The sequence below is a fragment of the Mesocricetus auratus genome, unplaced genomic scaffold, assembly GCF_017639785.1.
Source record: "Mesocricetus auratus isolate SY011 unplaced genomic scaffold, BCM_Maur_2.0 Super-Scaffold_100023, whole genome shotgun sequence".
Taxonomy (NCBI): Eukaryota; Metazoa; Chordata; class Mammalia; order Rodentia; family Cricetidae; genus Mesocricetus; species Mesocricetus auratus.
In genome coordinates, this window is record NW_024429204.1 from 9,446,107 (window position 1) to 9,473,388 (window position 27,282).

At 42.8% G+C, this 27,282-nt stretch overlaps 1 protein-coding gene across 4 annotated transcripts in view; it reads left to right on the forward strand.

The window, feature by feature from the left end:
* Positions 1-27,282, forward strand: part of LOC101835943 (protein SMG5-like) — a 103,960-nt gene that overhangs the window by 64,176 nt on the left and 12,502 nt on the right. For all 4 annotated transcript variants that reach the window (XM_040730454.1, XM_040730452.1, XM_040730453.1 and 1 more), the window contains one exon: positions 9,962-10,119. The gene's annotated coding sequence lies outside the window, so the exon portion shown is untranslated. The remainder of the gene's footprint in view (positions 1-9,961; positions 10,120-27,282) is intronic.

Consider the following 27,282-nt stretch of genomic DNA (forward strand, 5'->3'; position numbering starts at 1 on the left):
CCCTGAAAGTAGTATGACCTCGGAGGCGTCCCTTAATTTGGCCTAAGTGAATTTAGTTTGTGAAGTTTAGTTCCTTCTGTGTGCCGTGAGATGCTGAAACTTGGCTGATAGGGTATGTTGTAGCTGGTTGATTGTACTATACCCAACACTGAGTACGGTCACCCCTGGGTATATTCTCAGTGCCCCATGCATCCACTTTTAACCATTTCCACCCTGCTCCGTGGTCCCAAGGCCGATCTGGAGAAGCCGCTTGCTTGCCTTTGGGGTTTGGCTTCTGGAAGCCTCAGTAGGACATCTGAGTTATGGAAGTGACAAGTGGAGACTCTGCTTGCCATGAAGGGAGCCCACAGGGGAAAGTACCTCCATTGCAGGTTCCTGTCCTTGCTCCCTGGGTCCTCTTCACTTAGGACACCTGTTCCCTGGTTTCTACTTGGGTTTTCATCTCCCCCCTCAAGTCTGAGAGTGACAGCAGTACTCCCAAGCTAATGTCCCCTGGACATGACATTATCCCTGTAAAGCGGAGGCCAAGTGACAGTCACCCCATTGATAGTTCTTTATTAAGTGTCCTTCAGTTGGTTTCTCACGCTCTTCCGTTGGGGATGGCCGTGGCTCTGATTAATTTAGACAATAAACATGCTTTCGGAAAACTTAACATTATGCCACTTTTTTATTCTGGAAAAAGAAAACAGACAGTCAATAAGGAAGTATGTAAACATAATTGTGAAATCATCTTTATAAAAATAGCTTATTGTCTGGAACAGAACTAGATCGTCGGGCATGAGATATGACATGAGATACACAAATGGCAGGAAGACCTCAACTACTGTCCGCGGGATTATTGCTGATGACGATAAGAAGAAAAGAGTGGAGACACTTAAAAAGACATTTGCCTACATTGGGACTGCAATCGTGCATCCCGGATATGGAGAAGTCATTCAAGTACAGGATATGGACATCAACTGCAGGGTATGGACATCAACTGCAGGGTATGGACATCAACTACAGGATATGGAGAAGTCATTCAACTGCAGGATATGGACATCAACTGCAGGGTATGGACATCAACTGCAGGGTATGGACATCAACTACAGGGTAACCAGCTCTCGAGCTCATGCCAACTCTTGCTGGATCAGGGACATCCATCTGAAGGCTCATGGGTTGAAAGTACTGATGACTCTTTAAACCTAAGTGAAGATTTCCTGTCAACGAGTAGAATTTTCTTTCTGTCCCTTGTCACAAGTTTAAAAGTCACAGAACTCATGTAATGTAACCATTTGGGGTTCACTTTAAACTTGGACTAGTGTAACTCCTTCATGCAACAAACAGAAGAGAGACAAAACAGAGCAAAATGAAAGATAGTAATAGGCAGGTAGAGAAATGGAAGGCTCAAAGGTCCTTGGGTAGGAATACGAAATTATGGAACACTATAGGAAAGGCTGGAGTGGTTGGACACAACGGGACGGAAGGAAGGCAGGAGGGACCAGGGTCCTGATGTCCAGACCGGCACTGGGGATCAGTCCTTGGAGAGATCTGCTTGGAGGTCAATGTGTGCACAGATGACTTTGTTATGTATCCTTGGTTTCCCTGCCTCACCTGCCTGGAGACCCCAGGAAGACAACAGATCAATAACTGTTTCTTTCATTCTTGATGTATTCATGTCTGTGAGTTACATTCTAAAAAGAAGCTCCGTTGTAAAAGTTGAAGATCGAGGTCAATAATTGTTTGTCCTCTTTTTATTTTTGAAAACATACCCAGACGTCTCTGATTCAGTTTGTCCCTTCTTTTCTCCGGGCTTGACATTCTTGTGTCTAGGCCTGGGTCTCTTTTATACCATTGCAAAATTCTCTTCCAGGAAGCCAGCCATGCGAGTAGGAAAAAGGACTAAGGTTAACTTGTAAGCGCCACTTGCCCAAGGACAGGTAACTTCCTGGAATGCTGGGAGCTGTCTTTGGTGTAAGATAACAAGCCTCATGTTTTCACTTTGGTAAACCAGGCTGGTTGCCCCAACTGTACAGGATGTGTTTGACTGTGCGTAGGCAGGAGTTACATAGGCAGCAAGTGCGTCAGGATGTGTGCTTGCTGGCGATTGGACGAAGGCGGGAAGTACCGTAGCTTTGTGGGTTTTGCCTTTAGGAGCATCTGACTAACCTAATTCAGCACCGTTCTCTGGGAATTCTGGGAATGGATCTGGCCAGTGTCCGTCTTCCTAGCCAGTATTTAATAAAGCTTCCTTTAATTGGACAATGTGGGTTTTGTCCTTCCCTTTGCCATTTTCAGGGTTAGCAAAGCTCATGATTTACTACACAGAGCATTCCGTGTGTTCCTCCTCCATTTAACTATAAAGGAGTGTTGTTTCCGATTTTAAAGTTCAGGACTCTCATCGCAGGTAGGTGTATGACTTTCATGAACGTCCTCGTCCCATAGCCACCATTGTTCCTGATCCTTTGGCTACTTCTGCACACACAGCACCCTGAAACACAGGACCAGGCAACGGTACACCCTGCAACACAGCACCTTGAAAAGCAACAGTGCACCCTGCAACACTGCACCCTGCAACACAGAACTCTGCATCACAGCACCCTGCAACACAGCACCTTGAAATGCAGCACAGCACCCTGCAGCACTGCATCCTGCTCTCCATCGCTGACATTTTAGCAGAACCACCTACAGTGCTGATGATCACGGAAGCCTGTCTTTGTGGGGGAAAGGGTTTGAAGTTGCGTAGGTGTTGTGGTGCATTCCTGTGATCTCAGAACCCAGGGGGGATAGAGGCAGGAACAGCGCAAGCTCAAAGGCAGCCAGTGCAACATAGAAAGTTCTGCCTGAAGATCTCCGAGCTGGCAAACTTCTCTCCCTGTGTCTTACTGTCCTTTATTGCCCTGTCAGTCATGCATCAAACCAAGTGTAACCTCCTTTGGAAAATTTTCCAGTGTTGTTCATTGTAAAATGAGTTCTTTTAAAAGAAACAAAATTAGTGTAAGCGATTATGCGAAGTATGTGTGACTTTTGAAAACTGCAGGACTTGCTTTTTGATTATCGAGTTAAAGTATTCAAAGTATTTAGAGACTGCAATTCTATTTTATGTCTCTACTCAATTGTTTTGCTTGAGGATACTTGCAACAGGCAGTTGCAAATACTGTTCAATATTTAGAGAAACCCACTAGAGTTTCCAAATCCAATTTTGTGAGAGAGGATTTTCCCAGTGAATGCTACTGAATGAAATAAACCCGTGAGTTCTCCAAATTCACCCTTATTTTCAAGATGCGGCTTCCTGTTGGCGATGACAAACATGGAACAATCACAGACCCACTGGCGCAGGATTTACTGTAAAGATTTATAACCCATCATCCATGCAAACTTGATGGGTTATAAAAACCACAAATAAATGAAATTAGGAGAGGGTTCAGTTAGAAGTGCTGTGAAGGGAGGGTTCCGGGGATTCAGGAGACAGAAGAGGGGTGAATATGGTAAAATTAATGTGTATATGTCTGAAATTGTCAAAAAATGGTAATGAAAAATTATGTTTTAGAGTTGGACCTGTCTGATTTAGGCATTACCGTGTGGTAACCACTAGATGGCAGGAGTGAACAACAAAAATAAACAGGCCTCCAGCAACGGGAGAGGAAGAGCTACTAAAAAACTCCCAGTTTTTATTCCCCCCTCCTCCCCTCCCTTCCCCACTTATTACACGCTCATTTCCTCATCCCCCCCTCCATGCCCCCCACTGTCCTTGTGCTTACAGATGTAATTTTGAAAAAGCCTCTACCTGCTTCTGTAGAATTAGATATGAAAATCAGGCGACAAGAAGTTGTATTGTAGATACTAAAAAATGCATGAAGTAGTTTCTCGAATTAAAGTTTTTGCATCACGACTTTGTGCTGGAGGTGGGGATCAAGCTTCGGAAGACAGCAGGGCTCAGGAAGACTTGGGTTTCAGTCCGGGGCTCTCACATGCGGGCAGGTTGAGGCCAGCTGGGGCAGAGTGGTGGGAGGGGGCGTAGGGGTCAGACAGAGCACGCTGAAAACCTTAGGGTTCTGTGTACACTAGTGAGACGTATTTCTGTCTCTCTGATATTATCAAAGCGCTGGCTCGGTATCGATCAACGTGGTGAACGGAAGTTTTTCTTTGAAACAAAACGAAACAAAGGAAAACCCACCCAGAAGTGCAGACAAACAAGGCAAGTGTGAAATCCAAGCGCGGAACGATGCGGGTGCAGATGACGGAGAAGGAGCTGCGTGCCGGTTCACGTATGCACAGGGCAGCCAAGGGCTTGACCGGTGGCTCCATCCAGGCCTGTGCTGGAGAGAGAGATTCGGGCTCCTCGTCCTCCCTGGGGTCATCGTTCTCCTCAGTAAATCCTCCTAGTTTATTATTAAAATCCATTTATTCCATTTCCAAAGTCTCTTTGAAGACTGGATTCTGAGGTGTAGAATTTGAATTTTGTCCCCCTGATCCATTGGCACACAAAAGCATGAAAACAGACTATGAAAAGGGCTAATGAAACCTTACTATTTGTAAACTAATTTAAAACACACTATCAAGATATAGTACATGTTTTGATATATACATATGCATGCATACATACATACATATGGGGTTTGAACAGGAGTACTCGACATGAGTGAACAAATAACAAATCTTACAAATCTGCTCTGAGAAGACATGATCTATTAAGTGAAAATTCTCACTGTGTAGTACACGTTAGCTTCCTCTGAGCTATTCTCAGAAATGCCCAAGAGGCACCCAAAGCATGCCAGGCTATTGCCAAGGCTCTTGGTTACCTAGCGTAACTAGACAATAAGACCCATTCCTGAAGATACTAAAAAACTTTAGTTGCAGAACACAGAGAAACCAGTATTGAGCTGACCAGGAAACTCTCCCTACTGGTTAATATTCATGGGTTGGAGAGTCCTGTGTTGGCTGTTGTTGGACAAAAAGATGACAATGGTCCCACTCGTTAATGGACCCTGTGTACTATAACACTAACCTGCCAAACAATATGTGCCCACTGGCACAATATTGGCAAGAGTGTTCGTGGGGGTTACCAACCACCCTCTTGAATCGATTTGAGGCCTGCTCCACAGGAAGGAATTCATACCTTGTACTTTAAACATGGTCAAGTCCATGGCTAGGGGACTTACAGGTTCCAGCGGAGAAACCATTGATGTTTTTCTAAGTGGTTTTCTTGGCATACTGCCTTCTAAATATTTATGTTAAAACCATAGATGTGTGCTTGACCATCCTTGGTCAGAGATGCTTCTCACCGCAGTGGGTAGTGATTAATGGAGACATGCGTTACCATTTAAAGTGTTCACCTTAAAGGTGGTCACTTTTCTTTTGGACTGTGGCCACTAATAGGTTTCCCTAAGCCCCAGTGGATAATCCCACACCCTTGCACACACGTACAGCAATAATCGGATAAGGTGATTAAAAAAGTAAGTAAACATGAAACCTGGACGGAGATGTGATGTGGAATTACTGATGGGATTTGGAGGGGGTAGGGGGAGTGGATTTGATCATGTTTGTACATAGCAGTCCATGAAAGGAGGCAGAAAGGGAGGCGTTGACTTCAAAGGAAGCAGCTTTCAAGATTACAAGTTCACTGAAGAAGGGATATGTGACCTCCAGCAAAAGCCCAGACCCCACCCCCCAGCCTAACGTGTTCTCTAAGCAGGTCTCTGAGCTTCAAGGCAGCGTGTGCGCAGTGACTGCAATTGTGTAGCTGAGGTGACGAGTCACTGCTTCCGTTGTTGGGTGTAAGTTTACTCAAGTGGTGGAAACCCCAGAGCTGTGGTTTTCTCATTTACAAAGCAAAATTGATACTACTTGCCCACAGTGTTGTCCTGAGTGCGAACTAACCTGGGAAGTACCTGAGATAGGTCCACAGTAGGTACTTAATGAATGGCTCATAGTAGGTACTTAATGAATGATCCATAGTAGATACTTAATGAATGGCTCATAGTAGGTACTTAATGAATGGCCCATAGTCAGATCTTAATGAATGGCTCATAGTAGGTACTTAGTGTATGGTACATAGTCAGTACTTAATGAATGGCTCATAGTAGGTACTTCATGAATGGTCCAAAGTCAGTACTTATTGAATGGTTCATAGTGGGTAGTTAATGAATGCCTCATAGTAGGTACTTAATGAGTGGCCCATAGTAGGTACTTAATGAATGCAAGTCACTGGTTTGGGCCAGTGATTGAGGGATAGATTGTGGTCTGTGGAGTCTATCAGACTTGGCTTCGATCTTGTTCTCCATCTGAGACAGCCTTGGGATCATGTGTGAGCTACCCAAATCTCATCTGCAGGATGGTGATGACACCACACTATCTACAGGCTTGTTGCCCTGGCACTTGTTAACCATTCTTCTCTCTGGGTGATTAGTCTGTGGTTTAGTCCTTAAACTGTTTATTGAAACAAAAACATGTTTTGTCTTTGGAACTGAGGAAAAATATCCAACAGAACTATTGCTTTGGGCCTGGCGTGTTGGTGCGTACCTTTAATCCCAGGTGGAAGCTGATAGCTCTCTGTGAGTTCAAGGCCAGCATGGTCAACACAGAGAGTTTCAGGATAACCAGGGTTGCACAGTGAGACCCTGCTTCAAAAAAATCAACCAATCAAAACAATAAAAAAATAAAAGAGACAAGTCTTGCCTCAGAGAGTGTATAAATTTACTGGCAATGAAGCAACAACAGCAAGGAAAAAACGGAAGAAAAATAGGTAAAAACATTGTTGCTTAAGCTTAAAGTAAGCAAGCATCAGTACCAAACTAACAACATGATGCAGGACAAAATCCAACCTGGGAGATTTCAGCAGAAGCGGTCATCCTCTAGGTGAGGCTTTTCTGCATGACTAAGATTGCAGACGTGTAAGCTGAGGCGAGCACACAGTAACTCGCTATGGAGGAGAAATAACAGAGGAGAGGAGGCTGTGATGGGACAGCCGCAACTTGAAGTGATGTGGTCAGAGAAAACCCCACTGAGAAGTCCTCAAGAGATGCTGGTTGAGGCAGAGGGAGGGAGAGAGTGAGCCACAGTCACATCCAAGGACTTCCATGCAACATGAAGAGCTGCCGTAAAGTCCCCGACTTAGGAGTCTGCTTGCTCTGTGGTCTGGCCCGTCCTGGCTGGACCAGACAGCCATGAGAAGCTGAAGATGATGACTTTAGAAAGGGCTCACTGTGAGGCAGTGACTAATGGGCTAGCAGAGTATTTGGACCTTGTGTGCATCTCCAAGACTTCGGCCTAACCCTGAGTGAAATGTGAGATCATTAAGTGTTTTGAGCAGAGAAAAGGCAAGACCTGAGTCTGTCTACTTAGCACTTAGTAATGGTCATGCTTTCAGATATACGTTACAGGGAGATGGAGGCAGAGAGTTGAAGTATATTGAACCCTTGGACGGGACGCAACGGACACACACACACACACATGTTATTTTCTTTAGGAAGGATTTGGTAGAGTGGGAGAGGTCTTCTGGAATACAGATATTTGAACTCTTTGATGGGAGGGACACAAACACACACACACGTTATTTTCTTTAGGAAGGATTTGGTAGAGTGGGAGAGGTCTTCTGGAATACAGATACTATGGTACAGGTAAGCGTGATGACACTGTCAGCCCATGTTGAAGCCAGTTCTAATGGGGATATGAAAGGACAATCAGTGGGAGGGTCCCTCACTTGCCTTTTGTGGCGAATGAGACCCAGAAACCTCTGCAAAATGGGGATCAGTGAACTCACAGCACTCTTATCTCTTGGGGGCTCAAATTAGGAGTCAGGAAACTTGGTTGGGCTCATCTTGGTGCAGTTTATAGTATCATTTCCTTGTAAGAATTCTCACCATCCCCTTCTTTTGAAATACTTAATCACATCCTAAAAACATGCCGTGATGAGCTCGCCCCTTCCCCAGGGATGAAGAGTCCTGGGAATGCACCGTTTCCCACAATTGTGTGAGCAAACTCTTCCGGGACTGTTTCCGTCACTTACCTCTCAGAATTCATCCCGTCTTAATGAATTACCTTTATCTCCTTTAGTGCAACCAGACTCAATTCAAAAGATCTGTTTTACAGAGGTTAGTATGATGTTACCCAGACGTGGTTTGCATGGAAAGAACTCGGCACACGTGCTGTTTACACCAGGAAATCAATAGCGTGTCACGGCTCATCTCCCAGGTTTTCATCTGCCCTCCTCTCCCGTGAGCTTACCGAGGGCAAGAATTGTGTCTTATGTCCTATCACTTAGCAAAGGATAAAATAATAGTAAGGGTTCCTTCATCAGAATTTCCTGTTCATGTAAATTATGAAAGAAAGTCTGTCAACACTCATGCGAAGTAACTGCCCTACATACAGATGCTTCTTTCATTCAGTACATAGGAGGTAGAACATTATAAATGACTGTTGGAAGTCGTCTTAGGAGAAACAATTGCCAAAGCCTTGGGATTCTTTGACTGAGCTCACTTTAGACAGGTGGAAGTTAAAAAAAATAATTAAAAGCTCTAGCGGCATCTATCCTTGTCAGTATATTTGTGTTAGTGGCCACACCCCTTTGGGCGTGGCTTCATGTGTGGACAGAACCGGAAAGAGGTGTCCTCCCTCCCTCCCTTCCTCCTTCCCTCTCTCTCTCCCCTCCCCCCCCCAGATTGGAAGGGCAGAGATTGGCTGCAGCCGTTCTCTATTATTATCTGCATAAGTTGTTCCCCAATAAACCACCCATTTATCATTTATCTTGGGTTTGCTGAATTCATTATCACCTGCCTTCAAAAAGCTGGACGCACACCTTTAATTCCAGCACTGGCGGATCTTTGTGAGTCGGAGGCCAGCCTGGTCTACAGAGTGAGTTCCAGGACAGCCAGGGCTGTTACACAGAGAAATCCTGTGTCAAAAAAACAAAAACCAACCAAACAACAACAACAATAACAACAAACAAACAAACAAACAAGCCGGAAAGTTCAGCTTAATCTGACTATGTCTGTGCGTGAGGGAACGTCCGCTCAGTCACCAGCAAGTAGAGCCGCCACACAGCCGTTCTCTTCCGTGATGAACTCACACACGTGAGCGGTTTTGATTTGGGTTTTGATCTCTTGTTCATCATGGCTCAGAGTCCACCTATCTTGAATGTGCTTAACTGTTGTACGTTTGTGCGGATTGGCCACGATTAATTGGTTCGCATCAATTTTGCAACTCCTGCATTTTTCAGACCACTGTTATGGAGTTGTGCTTTGAAATGCATGGTACACTTTTTGAGAATTTAACTGTATAAACGAATATGCACGAATCCATCTGTCTACACAGCTCTGTCCTTCACACGGGAGAGGGTGTTTTCATTTCTTACCTCTTGTCAACAGTGATAGCATTTCTGAGAAAAAAGGAACACGGAAATGTGTTCAGACTAACGAGGTTTTTGTCATCTCACAGGAAAGACTTTCCCTTGCCTGCAGGTCACTCTACCCTAATGGAACAGACCCAATTTCATGCTTTCCCGGCCGGGCATTGGTGGCTGGCACACCTTTAATCCCAGCATTCGGGAGGCAGAGGCAGGCGGATCTCTGTGAGTTCGAGGCCAGCCTGGTCTACAGAGTGAGTTCCAGGACAGCCTCCAAAACAATACAGAGAAACCCTGTCTCAAAAAACCAAGAAAAAAAAATTCATGCTTTCCCTACACCAATGATGTGTCTGTGCTTGTGTGTGAATTTGTGTCTGTGTTTGTGTGTGAGCTTGTGTGTGAGCTTGTTTCCAGGCACAGTGTTTCCGTATTCCGATAAACAGGAGTCCCGGTTGGACTGAATAGAATGCTCCAACTTAAATTTTTATGACCCTGTCCAATTTCTTACCATTTTTCCTGACCCCTGGCCAAATGAGTATCTCATTTAAAAGTGCAGATTCTTTTCCTAAACAAACACCCCTCTCGATTCTCTTTTTGCTTCTGTCCTTTTTGTCTAACATGCTTTCGCTCTCTTTGCAGCTGAGTAAAATCCCACACAGTCTTCAGAGGCCCTGCTGCTCCCCGGCAGTTCAAGCCAGCCCCACTGCTAGCTCCATCTCTACCAACAACAGTGAGGACCACTTACAGAACAATTACTTAAACCCGGAAAACACACTTCATTCAGTCAATCCTATAAGGTAAGAATTTTTATGTCTGTGTGTCTCAGTGGAGGAACTCAGGTAAGTGGTTTCCTCAGCTGTCACACACATTAGGAAAAGTTTCTGTCCCAAGTCTCAGTGGTGAAGTGAGGCAGGAAGATAGGTGGGTCTAGGAGACAAGGAGAATTCTGGGAAAGGGAGGCAAATGGAACCAGCCACAGAGTCACCATGCTACAAAGGAGTAACAACATGCCTGAGAGTTACCTGGTAAGGAACAGCTTCATTGCAATACTTAGATTAATAGACATGGGTTAATAATTAAGGCAGAGCTAGCAAATAAGAAGCCTAAGACATTGGCTAACAGTTTTGTAACTAATATAGCATCTGTGTGTTTATTTGGTGTTGGGGTGGCTGCTGGACCAGACTGTGCAGCAGAAACTTTCTTCATCAGTGAAGTGAAATCCCAATGCTTTTGACCAAGTGCTGTGAGGCCCAGGTATTCCTAGAGTGACAGCAGCTCCAATCTGACAGTCACTGTCTCACCACTTTCTAATTATCACATGTGACAATAAGCTCTTTGGAACTGGCAACTGTGTGTTAGCGTCTTGCCTGCACAAAATTGGTTTTAAATAAATATTGCTCAATGAATTAGAAAAGCATCTTTCAGATCCCTTTGAAGTACAACAAGGCTAGTATTAAGTCTCTAACAATTCTTGTCTGTTAATAGTTCAGTTCAGTACTGTTAATAGTTTGAAAACTATATATGCAGAGATTTTAGAATAATTACAAAGCTCACACTAAAAATGAAGTTGTTGTCAAGCAAAGTCATTGGTGTCCCTGATTCCCCTTAATAGTAACTATTGTTACTGTCAAAGAGTGTAACTGAAGGATATAGATAGTTATTAACTATTCCTGTGACATACCCTCATTTTATGTCACTTTGTAGGACATCTATAAGCAATAGTATAAAAAATTACAGGATACTCATTTTCCTACGTGTATGTGACCTATCTTATATGCATCTTTAATAATATCTATTATAGTGTTCTGAATGAGTCAATATTGGAAATTCTCCTACCAGCTGAGTAGATTATAAAGGTCTTTATTTCTGACATTGAGATTTTACATTTGGCGTTCAGTCTCACAAACCCTGAAACCTAACACAGTGTATTTAGATGTAAAATATTTGTGAAATTTCACTTCTATCTCTTGTCTTTGGGATTCCCATTTTCTTTATGCCGTGTAGATTTCCATTTTTATTGCTTCACAGCTGGTCTCCAGCATGAAAATCACTCCAATTTTCTCCCATCTTGGACACATGAAGATACCTTTCTACAGCAAATAGCAAGAAATGAAGCTGGAAACAAATACAGAGATGTACCAGACTTTTTCTCTTATGCCACCAACCAGCTCCCAAATCATGACGTGGGAGACTTATTGTTAGTTATGAATACTCAGCTTAGGTTACTGTCATTTCTGGCTAGCTTTTTTCTTTTAATATAAATTAACCTGCTTCTCCTTATCTAACTTTTGCCTCTGCTATAGGGAGAGACCACGTACCCGCAAGGGGCGTGGTCATGGGTATATGGTCTCTCCCTACACTCTGTTTTTTTTTTTTTTTAACCTTTCTTACTTTTTTTTTCTGTATATCTTTCACGACTTCTCTTGTCTCTCTGGCTGGTGGCTGCCTGGCTGGACCCTGGGCACCTCCCTCTCTTTCTCCCTCTTTCCCTCCTTTCTTCTCTCTTCTTCTTGAGCCTAGATTTCTCCTCCTATTCATTCTCTCTGACTGCCAGCCCTGCCTATCCCTCTCCTGCCTTGCTACTGGTCATTCAGCTTTGTATTAGACCAACCAGGTGCCTTAGGCAGGCAAGGTGAAACAAACTCGATACATCTTTACATAATTAAGCACACAACCTTACGTTGTTAGACAAATGAAGAAAAAACTGTACACAGTTAAAGCAATATCCCGTAGCATAAACAAATGTAACACATATTTGCCGAGTTAAAATAATACTCCACAGCACACAGACACATAGGGCGTTGAATTCAGAAGGAACCCTTTGTACTTATAGTGAGATTCAGTATCGACCCCCTTAAAATGACATTAGTGACCACTCTATTGTACTAATGAAAACAGTTTCAGTTGGAAATTTCTAAGTATGCTAACTTACAGCAAACTTTGGTGGTAACCATAGACACTGTTGACTGGACAGAGGGACTGAGTAGAAGCAGGTGGATCTAAGAAGAAACCTGCCCACAGTGTGGTGAGTCCAAACAAGGCTCTGCCATTTGATATAAGATCATGTCTGCTTTAATTCCCCCGTCATGGGCATTTCTGCTCAGCATCTTATTTGCCTCTCCAACTCAAAATTGTGGGCTGTTTCTCTTTTTTAATTTTTAAATATTATTTCTTTTACTTTTTTTTTGTTTTGTTTTTCTCAAGACAGGGTTTCTCTGTGTTGTTTTGGAGGCTCTCCTGGAACTTGCTCTGTAGTCTAGGCTGGCCTCGAACTCACAAAGATCCACCAGCCTCTGCCTCCCGAGTGCTGGGATTAAAGGCATGTGCCACCAATGCCCGGCTATTTCTTTTACTTTTAAAATTATAATATAATTACATCATTTTCCTCCTTCCTTTCCTCCCCACAAACCTTTACATACACCCTACTTGCTCTCTTTCAAATTCATGGCCTCTATTTTCATTAATTTCTGGAATTACATGCGTGTCTGTGTATACACATATAGATGTGCATATACATATATTCTAAATATATCCTTCTCAGTCTGTGTAACTAAGATTACCTGTGTGTATGTTTTCAAGGCTGACCCCTTGATAGTGGATAGCCGGTTAGTGCACTCTTCCCTGGGGAAGACGATTTCTTATACTCTCTGAATTCCTCAGCTGCCTGCACTTCTTTATATACAGTTTATGCCTTGTGGTTTTTACCCTGTCCATTTTAACTGTCTGATACTAATCCACATGAACCACCATGGACCTGTCCTTAAACTGAAATGATTATTTTGAAAGACTTTCCTCTCTCTCTCAGTCTCTCTCTCTCTGTCTCTCTCTCTCTCTCTCTCTCTCTCTCTCTCTGTCTCTCTCTCTCTGTCTCTTTCTTTCTCTCTATTTCTCCCTGCCTCCTTCCCATTTGAAGCAGAGTCTCTCAATTATGTAGCCCTGGCTATCCTGGAACACCCCATCTAGGCCATGTTGTCCCTGATCTCACAGAGATCCTCTGCCTCCCAAGTACTGGGATTACAGGCATGTTCCATCATGTATGACCTCAGCAGCAGTTTTTAGTAAAGACTTGTCGAAATAGCTGAGGATTTTGTTAAGACTGGAAAAAAATAGAAAAATTTCTATTAGTTTTAAAAGTGATCTTACAAGTCGTAGATTTTTATTGTATTTCACATATAGTTGGTGTGTAGTGTGCCAAAGGAAAAATGCTATCTATCTGAAACCAGAACTTAGAATTGTTCTTTGTGCCTAGAAACCTACAGTCAACACTTATTGACTACTTAGGGAAAAGTCACTAAGTCCTTTCAAATCAGCAGCCATCTTAAAACTGTGTTTTTGGTTGACAATATGGCTATCTTTTTTTTTAACTTTTTTATTTAAATTAGAAACAAGATTGCTTCACTTCATATGTCAATCCCAGCTCCCTCTCCCTCTCCTCCTCCCTCGTCCCCTCCAGCCACCCCAGCCCCCCTCCAAATCCTCACTCCATTCCCCAGTGAGGGTGAGGCCCTCCATGGGTGATCTCCAGAGTCTGTCATTTCATTCAGGACAGGGCCTTCCCCCAAGAGGAAAGTCCAAAGTCCATTTGTATTCCAGGGATAAATACTGATGTACTACCCAAAGCCCCATAGATTGCCTAGGCCTCTTCACTGACACCCACATTCAGGGGGTCTGGATCAGTCCCATGCTGGCCTCCCGGTCATCAGTCTGGTGTCCAAGAGCTCCCCCTTGTTCAGGTCAGCTGTCTCTGTGGGTTTCACCAGCCCAGCCTTTACCCCTTTGCGACAATATGACTATCATTTTCTTCAATCTGCTTTGAGTCTTAGCTTTCATTTCACAGTCCTCAATATTTAGTTGCCTTGGTAGCTTCTCCATTACTTTTACAACTGTTTTTCCCTGTTACTTTTTTAACCCATGCTTAAAAAGCAACATCTAAACAGTTCCCACAGGAATGCAAGTAGTGAGTGAAGTATTTTGGAACTTTGTAAAATTTATTCATTCATTCATCCAAAAACGTTGGTATGAATGTGTGTGTGTGTGTGTGTGTGTGTGTGTGATGTCATGGTAGGACATTGTCTCAGTCACCATTCTATTGTGGTGGAGAGGCACCATGACCAAAGCAACCTCTTATAAAAGATAGCATTTAATTGAGGGCTTGCTCACAATGTCAGAGCTTTAGTCCATGTTCATCGTGTCTAAAAGAATGGCAGCAGGCATATTTAAGGTCTGGCCCACAGATTTCCCCTCATGGTTCTCCCTTGTGGTTTCTCCTCTTCCGTTCGGTCCACCGGGGAATGCATTTCTCAGATTAAAATCTAGGCTTTAATTTGGCCTGATCTGATTTATTGCATTGGTGGAGAAACTTAGTATTGGGGTACCGTAATCTTTCAAGAGGGTCAGACCAAAAATGGGGCTGGCTAGATGAATTAATACAAGGATGAACTCATTTGCCAGAAAAGGAGGAGCTAGGAAAGGGTTTTCTCTGCTGGGATTAACAAGAGGTTATAGTTCTCCGAGAGCCACGGAATAGTACTGAAGAGAGAAGACTCTGGACATGTTACTAAAGGCAGTTCCAGAGAGATGAACTGGAATGAAAACTGACATTCTTTTTTTTTTTTTTTTTCGAGACACGGTTTTCTCTGTGACATTAGAGCCTGTCCTGGCACTTGCTCTGTAGACCAGTCTGGTCTCGAACTCTCAGAGATCCGCCTGTCTCTGCCTCCCCAAGTGCTTGGATTAAAGGCGTGCGCCACCACCGCTTGGCGAAAAGTAACATTCTTAAAATCCGAACAAGCAAACCCCAGCAGGGATATAGAAAACATGCGTAGGGGTATTGATTCACTCTCATTTATACATTGGAAATTTAAAACTTCTTACTAGATATCTCCCAAGATCTAGGAGATGAGTATGCGGCATTTTCACCTCTAAGGGGCTCAGGGTCTAAGAGGGGAGAGAGAGAAAAATAACTCGAGGGTTATTGCACTTATTAAAAGGACAGTATATAAGTCCCTCCCCTCAGTGCTCAGGTAGCCCCATGAAAGAGAGGCAAAGCGGGCCAGTAAGAGACAGAGGGGAAAGTAGGGACCAGGACGACAAAGCGAAGCTCACAGACACTGAGACAGGATACACAGAGCCTGCGTCAGTCTGAAGCAGTCCTCCATGTGTTCTGTCTTATGGGCTGTAGTTCAGTGTTTTTTATGTGATTCCTAAGTGTGTTAACAAGTGGATCTCTGATTCTTGTGCCTCCTTTGGAGCCCTTCTGTTGGTCTTATCCAACCCCAATGTGATGGGCTCTGTTCTATCTTATGTTCTATTATTATCCCTTTGAAGTCTGGGATAATGCGAGACAGAAGGGAGTGAACCTGGATGGGAGATGGGAGGATGGGAGGAGGGGAGGAGGGAAGGAGGGGAGAGGATGTGGGAAGGAACTGGGAGGAGAAGACAGAGGGGAAACCATAATTAGGATATATTGTTTGAGAAAATAACCTATTTTTTTGTCATGGCAAATATTAGTTTACTTCTGTATTTGTTCATTCCTTGCACGTTTATACTTAATTTACATACAGAAATAATTTCAAATACTATTTGAAGATGTATATAATAAAACCAGAAGGTAAAACATTTGCCAAATGTCCAAATAGGGGGCTGGTGAGGGGAAGGGGAGCGGAGGGAGAGGGAACTGGGATTGACATGTAAAAGAAAATAACCTATTTTTGAAAAAGGATATGGAATAAAAAAGCCAGAGAATATTATTTTCTCCCTCATGGGAGAAACATTTTTCGTGGCCACCCCATTGTTTCCTGCAGGGCTGTGCTCAATCCCGCTGCCTGTAAGCCGTCCAAGCATTGGTTGGAGCCCCTGCTGCCCCTTCTGTGTCAAGCCTTTGGCTTACAGAGGATGCAAAGCTGTTCTTGTTAGATCTCATTTGCTGCCTCAGGCTCATCTGCTGCTGGCTAGCTAAGGATAAAAGCATCCAGACAGTGAAGGCTAGCTGAGTGAAAGGGGAGCAGACGCCCCGGCAGACACGCCTGATTGGCTAACTTCCAAAACATCCTCAGGCTTCCTGGAGCTTTGGCGAAGCATTAAAATCGTGTTTCCAGGGACCGAGTGTCTTTTCAGAAGGGTGATGGATCCTCTTGCCAGGATAAAGAAGAAGAGAATGAGTCCCATAGCTTACACCTGTCACCACTTCAGTTTATTTAGATAGCAACAGGTTCATGAAGAGGGCTCCTGATTCCTAAAAAGGAGGGGCAAAAATGCTGGTTATCACACACAGGTCTCCAGGCTGTGTCAGCAACACTGTGGGCACTTGCCAAGGAAAATGATTTAGCAGGTGGGAAGTTGTTTCTAAGTGTGTTTTCCAGCCCCTCCTCCCTGGTGGAAAGTAAATGGTGACTCAGACGACAGCAGTATCTCAGGGTGTAAAAGAGACTCTCTGGGGTTTTCGGGTTTTCTTCCTTTCTCTTTCTTTCTTTCTTTCTTTCTTTCTTTCTTTCTTTCTTTCTTTCTTTCTTTCTTTCTTTCTTCTTCTTCTTCTTCTTCTTCTTCTTCTTCTTCTTCTTCTTCTTCTTCTTCTTCTTCTTCTTCTTCTTCTTCTTCTTCTTCTTCTTCTTCTTTTGGTTTTTTGAGACAGGGTTTCTCTGTATTGTTTTGGAGGCTGTCCTGGAACTCGCTCTTTAGACCAGGTTGGCCTCGAACTCACAGAGATCCACCTGCCTCTGTCTCCCGAGTGCTGGGATTAAAGGCATGCGCCACCAACGCGCAGCTTGGGATTTTCTTTTGAGTTGACTCAGTGGCACAAGGTGAGCTCAGGTTTGCATTGACTAGGTTTGTGAAGTGCTGAAATGCGCAGAAGACATACCAACGACTGCCAAGCACACAGTAGGTGCTCATTTAGCCTTCCGGAAAGGCCTGCTTGTTCTCTTCATTCACATTCCTTTAAATTCCTCTGTTGTCTTCTCAACACTTGGTGATATACAAAGACACATATACCATTTCCCTTCACAATTCCAGGTTATTCTGCACATTATAATTGCCGGGCAAGATCTATTGTTATTAACTAAATAAATTTGCCCCCTTTTTCTTTCTATACTCCTTGTCAAAATATTAAATGAAATCAACAGGTTGATTGGGACACTTGATGATAACTGAAGTGATACTCTATGTCCCACAGGAGCCTTGAATCTAGGATAATCTCCCTGTTCGAGTTTCCTAAATGCTGTGATTGCAGGAGTGGACCACAGTGTCCTCCTTGTTTTCATCTTTAAAAGAATTGACTAATGTTTTCAAATCCTGATGCCTTTTACTAATTGTTAGCATTTCACTTGTAGCTTCCATTCCCTAGGCATATTTTTAGGACGCACTTCTTTTATATCTGATTTTTATAGTGAAAAGGTTACAAGATAATAAAAGAAAGCCTCTAAAATCCCAAGACTTAGAACGTGGCCATCACAAGTTCTGTTCCTCCATTCTTTGTGTTTAAGAGAACCATGTAATTGTGTACACATTAGGTAACTGTGCATAGACGTGAGGCATCTTCTGACTTTCTAATGATAACTGAAAATACTGTCCATATTTCACTTTCAGAACAGGAGAAAACAGCCACAAAACATTTAATGCTATCTACTTTATAAATGGTCTTCTTCCTTGACTTGCACGGAACTGTTATAGCCAGAATGACTAATAGTCCCTCCCCACAGACTCTACATCAAGAATATGGGCTTTCTATTTTATTTCATAATTCATGATCGCCTTAAATTTTAGTTGAAGAAGAGTTATCCAAGGAGCTTATAAAAGACCAATATTCTGCCAAGAGGATTCTGACTTAATGGGTTTGGGGAAAAGTTACAGAGTCTTGTGTTTGGCAAACCTTCTTAAGGCTTCTTAGGGTACCGTTGAGATGCACACCTACTGAGATGCACTCTATCTGGAATTTTGAGCCTTTTCTCAAGGCAAGTGCCACTCAGAACTCTCCGCTATTATGCACTCAATATGTCTCATAGTGTTCATTCACATCTCTGAAAACACAAAATCTTACCTGATTTTGTTATTGCTAAAATATAAGGTGATTAGTTTTGCCGTTTTCCTATTATAACACAGTTCTTTGTGAATTTAGGAAAAGCTGTAGTTGTAAAGTCTCATCTTCAAATTTGCATGTTAGCAGAGGAATTCCTCACTGATGCTTGAACACTGAGATGAAGTATCATTTAGGCATGGCCATAGTGTTTTACATGTGGGAGAAAATCCGCAGTTTCTTCAGAAAGGTAGAGGTTTTGAGATAATCTAGGATTAATATTGGGTCGTTTGAGGTTACCCAACATAATTTTTTTGAGACAGGGTTTCCCTGTGTAACTTTGGAACATGCCATGGCACTAGCTCTTGTAGACCAGGCTGGTTTCAAACTCACAGAGATCCACCTGCCTCTGCCTCCCAAGTGCTGGGATTAAAGGCGTGTGCCACCACTGCCCAGCTCTACCCAACATGATATATATTAAGTAGTGTCAACAATGTTTCTTTATAACTTTTGACCTTGCAAAAAAGTTGAGCCTTGTTTGAATAAAAGTCAGTGGGAAGTTGAATTCTACAACAGAGGTTTTCAAGAAAGGCTTGTTTCTTCTGCAAATATGTATATTTGAGGTAGAAACAAGCCATCCTATACTGTTTGAAGAAGTCTCACAGTGAAGCTTCACCAGGCTCCCTGGAAGAGATGCTTCTCGATTTCTCAAATATGTTGGATTGCCCAAGAGAACTTGCAGAAGGAAAACCTACTCAATGTCTATGCTGTCTGTGGTGGTAACTTCCACACACAAGTAGGCAGCCAAAACTTAGTGGTTAATTGGTGGCACATGCCTTCAATCCCAGCACTCAGGAGGCAAAGGCAGGCAGATATCTGAGTTCAAGGCCAACCTGGTCTACCGAGTGAGTTCTAGGACAACTAGGACTACACAGAGTAATCCTGTCTCAAAAAACCCAATCAAACAACCAAACAAACCCCAAACAAACAAACAATGCTTCCCCACCAAACTTAGTGATTTAAATATATTTAGGAATACATGGATAGTAGTTACTATTGCATACAGCTCAGGTCCAGACAGTGCATTCAGATTTCACCTGTAGCTGTAGAATCCATCTATATCAAGGCAAGACAAATTAGAAGTCCTTTACAAAAGTTAATGTTTTAAAAATGTGATCACTGGCATGGTGAGTGTTTCAGGCAGTGTGTGGGGGTAGAAAAAACACTGAGTATGAACCGGGCTTTGCCACCATTTATCAGCGTTTTCTTGGGAGGCGACATTTGCTTTAGTGAAACTCAGGGCACTTAAGGTGTCCATCTGGGACTGTCGCTGGGCCAACACGGACAAGTGTCTGTTCATCCCAGATAGGGCACTGATGGCAGATGAGAACAATTCTCCTCACATCCAGCTTGGTGAACCAGTGGGTTTCATGGGGCTCCTTACAGAAGCATAGGCATCCCAAGGGCAGCCACATCACCTAAACTCGTCTCAGCATGGGTGACGTGTAAGCTGCATCCTGGGAACTCATTGCATAATTTGCAGGCAGCTGCACTGAAAAGGGTCTCTTCTCTCCAGAAATTGGTTATTATTCTTATAACACGGGGTGAGGGGGGTGAGTCTTGCAGCTTTCTGAACTTCCTGAGTTTTGTGTTTTTATATTATTTATTTGTTTATTTGAGATTCCTGGGTCTTATGAACTCTTTCTCCCTACAGATGATATGTTCCTATTTAGAATAAATAGCCATAGCCTCCTCTCAAGTCTCATGTAAGACAATTGCTAGTTGCTTGAGTGAAGAACACAGAGAAATCAGGAATGCGCTTTTCCTAACACTGGTTTTCATCCCGGGGCTTTCTTTACACGGACCGTCTTAACTTAAGAATTTCCACTGTTATGTCTGGGCAACTACGTTGCACCCTCAGATCTCTCGCAATTCCTCTTTCATCCTCTCCAGTTGTATAATCGCAATGTTCTGCTCTCAACTCAGGGCGAGCATATCTGTGTACGCTGAATTCAGTCTCCTCCCTCCAGGTCCCGTGTTGAAGTCCTGACCTCTGTTTCCTCAGAATATGACTACATTTGAGATAGAGTCTTTACCAGCATTGAGGAAAACTACAGTAGGTCCAATCCAGCATCGCAGGTCTTGTGTATTAAAGAGATTGGGACATTGACTTCCTGAAGGAAGATGATGTGAGGCCGGAAGGTGAACACAGTCAGATAGTGTTGTGTTTCTTCTTTTTGGAATGCCTGGGAGTGGGGAAGGGTAGCCGTTGGAGCATGAGAGACCTTGATTGGCATGGTGATAGTTTGGCTTTCTTTATACCTTGTTTTAATAAATCTTTTGAAAGCAATAAGCCAGGCCAGAGTTGATCAAACTCAAAGAATCTGCCAATCAGTTTGAGAAATCAGAAATTAATATCACCCTCAGTGAGGCTGAGTTGAGTCTGTTAAAATCGGATTTTATTTTAATTACAAATGGCTGGTTTGGATCTGTCCTGTGAAGGTTTCAGAGACAAATGTTTTAAAAGATTAAATAGAAGAAATAACAAGGAACGGATGCAGGAGCAACCCTTTCATTTTGTAATTCATTTTTTATTCGGCTTATATGCATTTTAGAGGAGACTGGTTCAAAGTGGCAACGAAGGCAGGCCAGCGTGGCGGTGATCTCTCAGTTCAGGGCTTTAGTAAATTGAAAGGCAGGGAAAAGATGAAAGGGAAAGCTGGAAACAATAGAAAGAAGGGTTGGATTTTATCTCTCTGTTCACTTCGCAAGCCGTATACAGTTTTTTAAAAGGACATGAGGACATGGAAACCATCTCTCTGGAATTCTGTTGATTCAGTAAATAACTCGAGAAAGCCCAGGGGGTGAATGTGTGCCTAATGGGGCCCACTGCCTCACCAGAAGTAGAAGTGTGAGGATCCAAGTGGCTTTAGTGGAATTTTCAGTCTATTTCTACTTTCAGCATCTCACTATGCTAGACACACCAAAGAGCCTTGCAAAGACTTCTACTTCGCTGGCCTTATTTAACAGATGAACATAATGGCACCTGGAGGAGCTAGGATCTTGACAAAAGCACATGTCTTTTAACTTACTTGAGTGTCTTTTTACCATGCAGACGATGGCAATAATTCACATTGAGCTATGTGAAAAGCAAATGACCTCGGTTTGCAATCATCTAGCTCCATGGCTGCTGAGACCACAAAAATCACTGGATATTTAAAAACAACAACAAAAATGATGAGTTTACTCATAACAGGGTAAACAATAACCAGAAAAACTAAAGACTAATAGGACAAATGTTAAACTCAGCACAAGAATTCAACCGTACAGTTGCAAAGATCACTGATCTGGCAGAATAGTTTGGAGCCCTAAAGTTAGAGTTCACATCCAAGCAAGGCTCTGACTATTAGGTGATGGGGGAAGTCCTTCTGTGTATATGTTGATAAATAAAGCACTGTTAGCCAATAGGGAAGCAAGATAGGTGGTACTAGAGGTCAAGGAGGATTCTTGGAAATGTAGTCAAAAGAAGGAGTTGCCATGTGATCTCCTGGGAGGAGAGGATGTGTCTGGATGCCGTCCTCGGAAGGATAAGTCCTTATAGAAATATATATTAGTCCAGTGATTCCAATTTCCTTGAATCCATGTGCTTGTATCATCAATTCTCTCCTTAACTTGGCACACACTAAGGGCTTGTTCTCCACTGTGTAGATTAGGGGATGGTGGTAAGACACCAGGCCTATGAATAGCTTGCCTAGCACAGTGACTTTCATCTTCCTAGATGACTGTTTGGTGACAGCATCAGCCACAGGTGACAGGTTCACAAAGCAAGGACTTCTGGTCCTCATCCTCACAGTTGTTAAGGAAATCTGTCCACAGATACCTCCGTGAGTTTTGGAGTCATCCTTTTCTAGTTGAGCCTTGATTTTAGCCCTCGGAGATGACCCCCACCTCAGCTAGCTCAGAGTCCTGGCCCACACAATTGTGAGATAATAAAAGTATGCAGTTTAAAGCCCCTTAATATGGGGACAATGCTATGTAGGAACAGGTAAGTGACTCAGACAGTGCCACATACAAAGTGGTGAGTTGGGTTGTGAAGGTAAGTGATAGTCCAGTAAGACTTTAAGTAGAGGTATTGAGTCAGTAGGTTGACACAAGGTGCTTTCCAACAAGCAGGTATTGAAGAAATAGATGGTTTCTATTCTACAAACAATACCTATGACCTAGAGTGAAGAGAGCTTTGGAACTAGAAGCATGAGTCCGGAGACACCATCATGGAGGTGTGGGGAAGCCAAAGAAGGAGTCTTCCAGGCTGCTGACAATGTGTAACCACTGGACACAGAACATGGCTTCTCAAAAACTACTGGCATTTGAACTTTATTATTAAGCCATACTACTTAATATTACAGTGGCAAGTGTGTGTGTGTGTGTGTGTGTGCACGTGTATGTGTGTCAGAGAGAGACAGAGAGACTACCTAAGTGGAAGTTCGAGGACAACTTGTGGGAGTCAGTTCTTCTACTCTGTGGATCTCAGGAATCCAACTCAGGTCATGGGACTTGGTGGTGTGTGGCTTAGTCTTCTGAATCATCTCTTGAGCCCAAGTGTGGCTCCTTAGAGGCTTCACTGAGACAGCTGTTGCCTTCTGTATTTCCAGGCCAATGTGTATAAGCTTGCTTGTATCAGCATCCTGGGGGACTTGTTAATACTGGATTCCTGGTCCCTACTCGTGATGTCTGACTGGGTAGGTCTTGAGTTGAGACCAAGAACTCATATAGTGATCAGGTTTTGAGGTTACCCATGCTGTTGATAATGCTGTCTTGAGTTCCGTTGCCATGCAAATTTATCTGACTGTGGTCCACAAAATATCTGTGCATATTTTGTTCATTTTCCCATTTTCCCCCACTTTTAAAATTTAAATTAGAAACAGGCTTGCTTCACATGTCAGTCACAGCCGCCTCCCCTCCCCTCCTCCCAGCCCCCCAATACCCCCTTCTCCTACCCAATCCCCACTCTGCTCCCCATGGAGGGTGAAACCTTCCATGGGGGATCTCCAAAGTCTGTCATATCATCCTGGGCATGGCCTAGGCTCTCCCCCAAGAGTCCAGGCTGAGAGAGCATCCCTCCATGTGGAATGGGCTCCCAAAGTCTATTTGTATGCAAGGGATAAATACTGATCTACACTGGAGGTCCCACAGATTGCTGAGGCCTCCTCACAGACACCCACATTCAGAGGGTCTGGATCAATCCCATGCTGGCCTCTCAGCCATCAGTCTGGGGTCCATGAGCTCCTCCTTGTTCAGGTCAGCTGTTTCTGTGGGTTTCACCAGTCCAGTCTTGACCCCTTTGCTCATCACTCCTCCCTCTCTACAACTGGGTTCCAGGAGTTCAGTTCAGTGTTTAGCTGTGGATGTCTGCCTCTGCTTCCATCAGCCGCTGGATGAAGGCTCTACGATGGTACATAAAGGTAGTCATCAATCTCATTATCAGGGAAGGGCATTTAAGGTAGCTTCTCTGTTATTGCTTAGAATGCCAGTTGGTGTTATCCTTGTAGATCTCTGAAAATCTCACTAGTGCCAGATCTCTCCCCAAACCTGTAATGGCTCCCTCTATTATGGTATCTCTCATCCTGCTCTCCTATATTCATCCTGTAGCACAGTAGGCAGAGCGTCAGTCCATTTTCCTATTTTTTATGTATTCAACAATTTATTGATTTCTTAGTTACAGATATTCTGCTGGGCATTAGGGTTATAACTATACAGTATCTACTACAGTACTTATGCATAAACATTTCATGGTATAGTATGGTAAGTCCAACGGTAGAGGTATGTGCCAGGCAGAGGCAGAGTGTAGAGATGGAAGAGACGTCAGAGGAAGTTTCACATGAGAGCTTTTGAAAAGCAGGATGACAGTTTAACTTTGAGTTTTGTTCCTTATACTTCAGATTTTGAGACAGAGCTTCTATAGTCCAGGTTGGCTTTGCAACCCGCCTGCCTCAGCCTCTCAAGGGCTGGAATTACAGGCATGTGTTACAAAGACAATATTACGTTAGGGTGATCAAGAAGTGAAGATGCATTCCAGGAGTGAGTATATGCGAGGGTAGGAGAGAGGGAGTATGGGGATGTGTGCATATGATTCAGATCATTGCCAAGAACCGGATTTAGAGAGCTCCAAGATTATAGAAGACAATGGAAGTGAGGCTAGACTTGGGCTATGTTTGCTCCAGTGTTCATTATCCCACTTAGCATCAAGTGGTGATTTACTGAGAGGATCAACGACATTTATTTGAAAAGCAACATGGATTGGAATTTATTGAGCTTGCTCTAATCAGCAGTTAACAACTCAAGCAATCAAAATGGTTTTCCCTAAAAGGATAGAAAAGGCAGAGAAAATTCGGTTACATGAATTGATGTTTTTGAGATATACAGAGTAGGTAAAAATATGTAGAGACAGAAAACAGCTTAGTGATTGTTAGATGCTGAGGGGAGGCCCCCGCAATGAGTTGCTCATGGGAAAGAAGTCTTGTTTGGAAATAAAGGTATTTTGAAACCAGAAATGATGTTTGTGGACTCATTTGAATTATTAAATGCTATCCAAACATATTCTTCAGAAAGGACATCTATTTTAAGTGATTTTTGTCTTGATTCACAAAATATTGCCATGATGATTCCAAATTTAGTACAATATTTAACAACCTTTCATGTGTTATAAAAAATACAGATTAGGACTGTTTCAATTTTCATGTGTACTAGAGAGAAATCTCAGGGAACTTGATTCAGTAATAAAAAGGTGATTCATCATTAACCTGGTTGAGGGACTACTGACAAATTAATATAGGAATGGTCACATCAAATTCTAGATGTGTGGAAAATTTTAATGAAGATAACCCTTTTTCCTTTCTTTCCGATGATGTTGCTAACAGGCAGGCCTGTGCTATCATTTTAAGGATTAATGTCTTAAAATGTCACCACACCAGGTGTACTGCTTTTCATCTAACTCATAGCTAGGAAAATTCTGCCTATTATTGCAAATGAATAAAGGATAACATCGCATTATCTCAATACGTATATCAATTTTAGGAGGAAGGCATTCATTTTCTTACTTGAGTATGATAACTACAAACTTACAGTAAATTCTAAAATTATGGGAAAACATACCAAATTGTATCCAGCATGAGCACAGCTTTTAGTATTTTGTATAGTTCCTCCTTTGCAGTTTCTAAATAGAATTTTTCAAAACCTTGGTTTTGGTCCCTGGAGGCAGGGAATTGAGTTTGGGATGCCTATTTTTACGGCAGAGCACACCGAAGTTCTCTGCTGGGCCTTTCTAATTTTATTTTGTGTTTTCTCCTTTCTTCGTTACTGTATATCAATTTCTCACCTACATTCATTACTATTGTTTATCTTATGCTCACCAAGGTGTAGCCCCACAAGCTTCTTGAGAAGATGTAATGCTGTTTCATTAATGATTGTTTTTCACAGGTAGAAATGGTATTACATAGATCTTATTCGCTCCACTTTGTCTTTCTGAAATCCTGTTTCATTTTTCTTTTTTCTTTTTGAGACAGGGTTTCTCTCTGTAGCTTTAGATCCTGTCCTGCCTCTGTTTCTCAAGTGCTGGGATTAAAGGTGTGCACTACCACCCCCGGCCAAGTCCTTTCTAATTAAAACATTTAAAGTTACCTCTGTCTCTGTCTTGTTCTCTGTCTCTGTCTCTGTCTCTGTCTCTCTCTCTCTTTCTCTCTCTGTGTAGGCATGCATGTGCCATAGTTCATGTGTAGAGGTCAGAGGACAACTTGTATAGCTTGGTTCTTTTCTTCCATTTGTGGGTCAAACTCAGGCCATCAGGCGTGTTGGCAAGTGCATTTAACTGGCAAGAAATCTCACCAGTACTGAAATACCTCCTTATGATACTATCTTCTCATGGGGTCGAGTACATGTATGCATTTTTATTTCAATTATTGTGTTTTCATTCCAAGCATCTCCAAATGTTACTGGCTATGAATTCTCTTGATTCTTTGTTATTATTACCATTATTATTTTCATTTTATTTACACTCTGGCCATGGTTTTTCCTCTCTCCTCTCCTCCCAGTCCTTCACCCCCACCCCTCTGTCCCCACTCCCTTGTCTACTCCTCCTCAGTTCAGGAAAGGGCAGGTCTCCCATGGATCTCAACAAAACATGGCATATCAAGCAGTAAGACTAAGCGTCATCCTATGTATTAAGCCTGGGCAAGGCCACCCAGTATAATGATTAGAGTCCCAAAAGTCAGTAAAAGAGTCAAAACAGCCCCTGCTCTCATTGTTAGGAGACCCTCAAGAACACCAAGCTACACAACTGTAACTTATGTGCATAGGGCCTCGGTCAGTCCCATGAAGGCTCACTGGTTGTTGTTCAGTCACTACTTGAGCTTAAGTTCTGTGCAGGGTAATAGACATGTATCTATTTGCATTCTACTACATGCTGACATTTGTTGAAGATTCTGTGTTTATTTCCATTGTCTACTTTTGGCATTTTTGTCAAAAATCAGGTGGGCATAGATGTGTGGATTTATGTCTGAGTCTTTGATTCAACTCAGTTGATTCACATGTCTGTTTTTGTGCCAATACTAAACTGTTTTCATTACTATAGCTCTATAGTAGAGCTTGAAGTCAGGGATAGTGATGCCTCTGGAAGTTCCTTTATTGTACAGGATTGTTTTCACTATCCTGGGTTTTTTGTTTTCCCATATGAAGTTGAGCATTGCTCTTTCCGGGTCTGTGAAGAATTGTGTTGGAATTTAATGGGCATTGAATTGAATCTATAGATTATTTTTGGTAAGATAGCCATTTGCACTATGTTAATCCTAGGGATCCATGAGCATGGGAGATTTTTTCCATCTTCTCATATCTTCTCCAATTTGTTTCTTCAGACACTTGGAGTTCTTGTCATATAGATCTTTTACTTGCTTGGTTA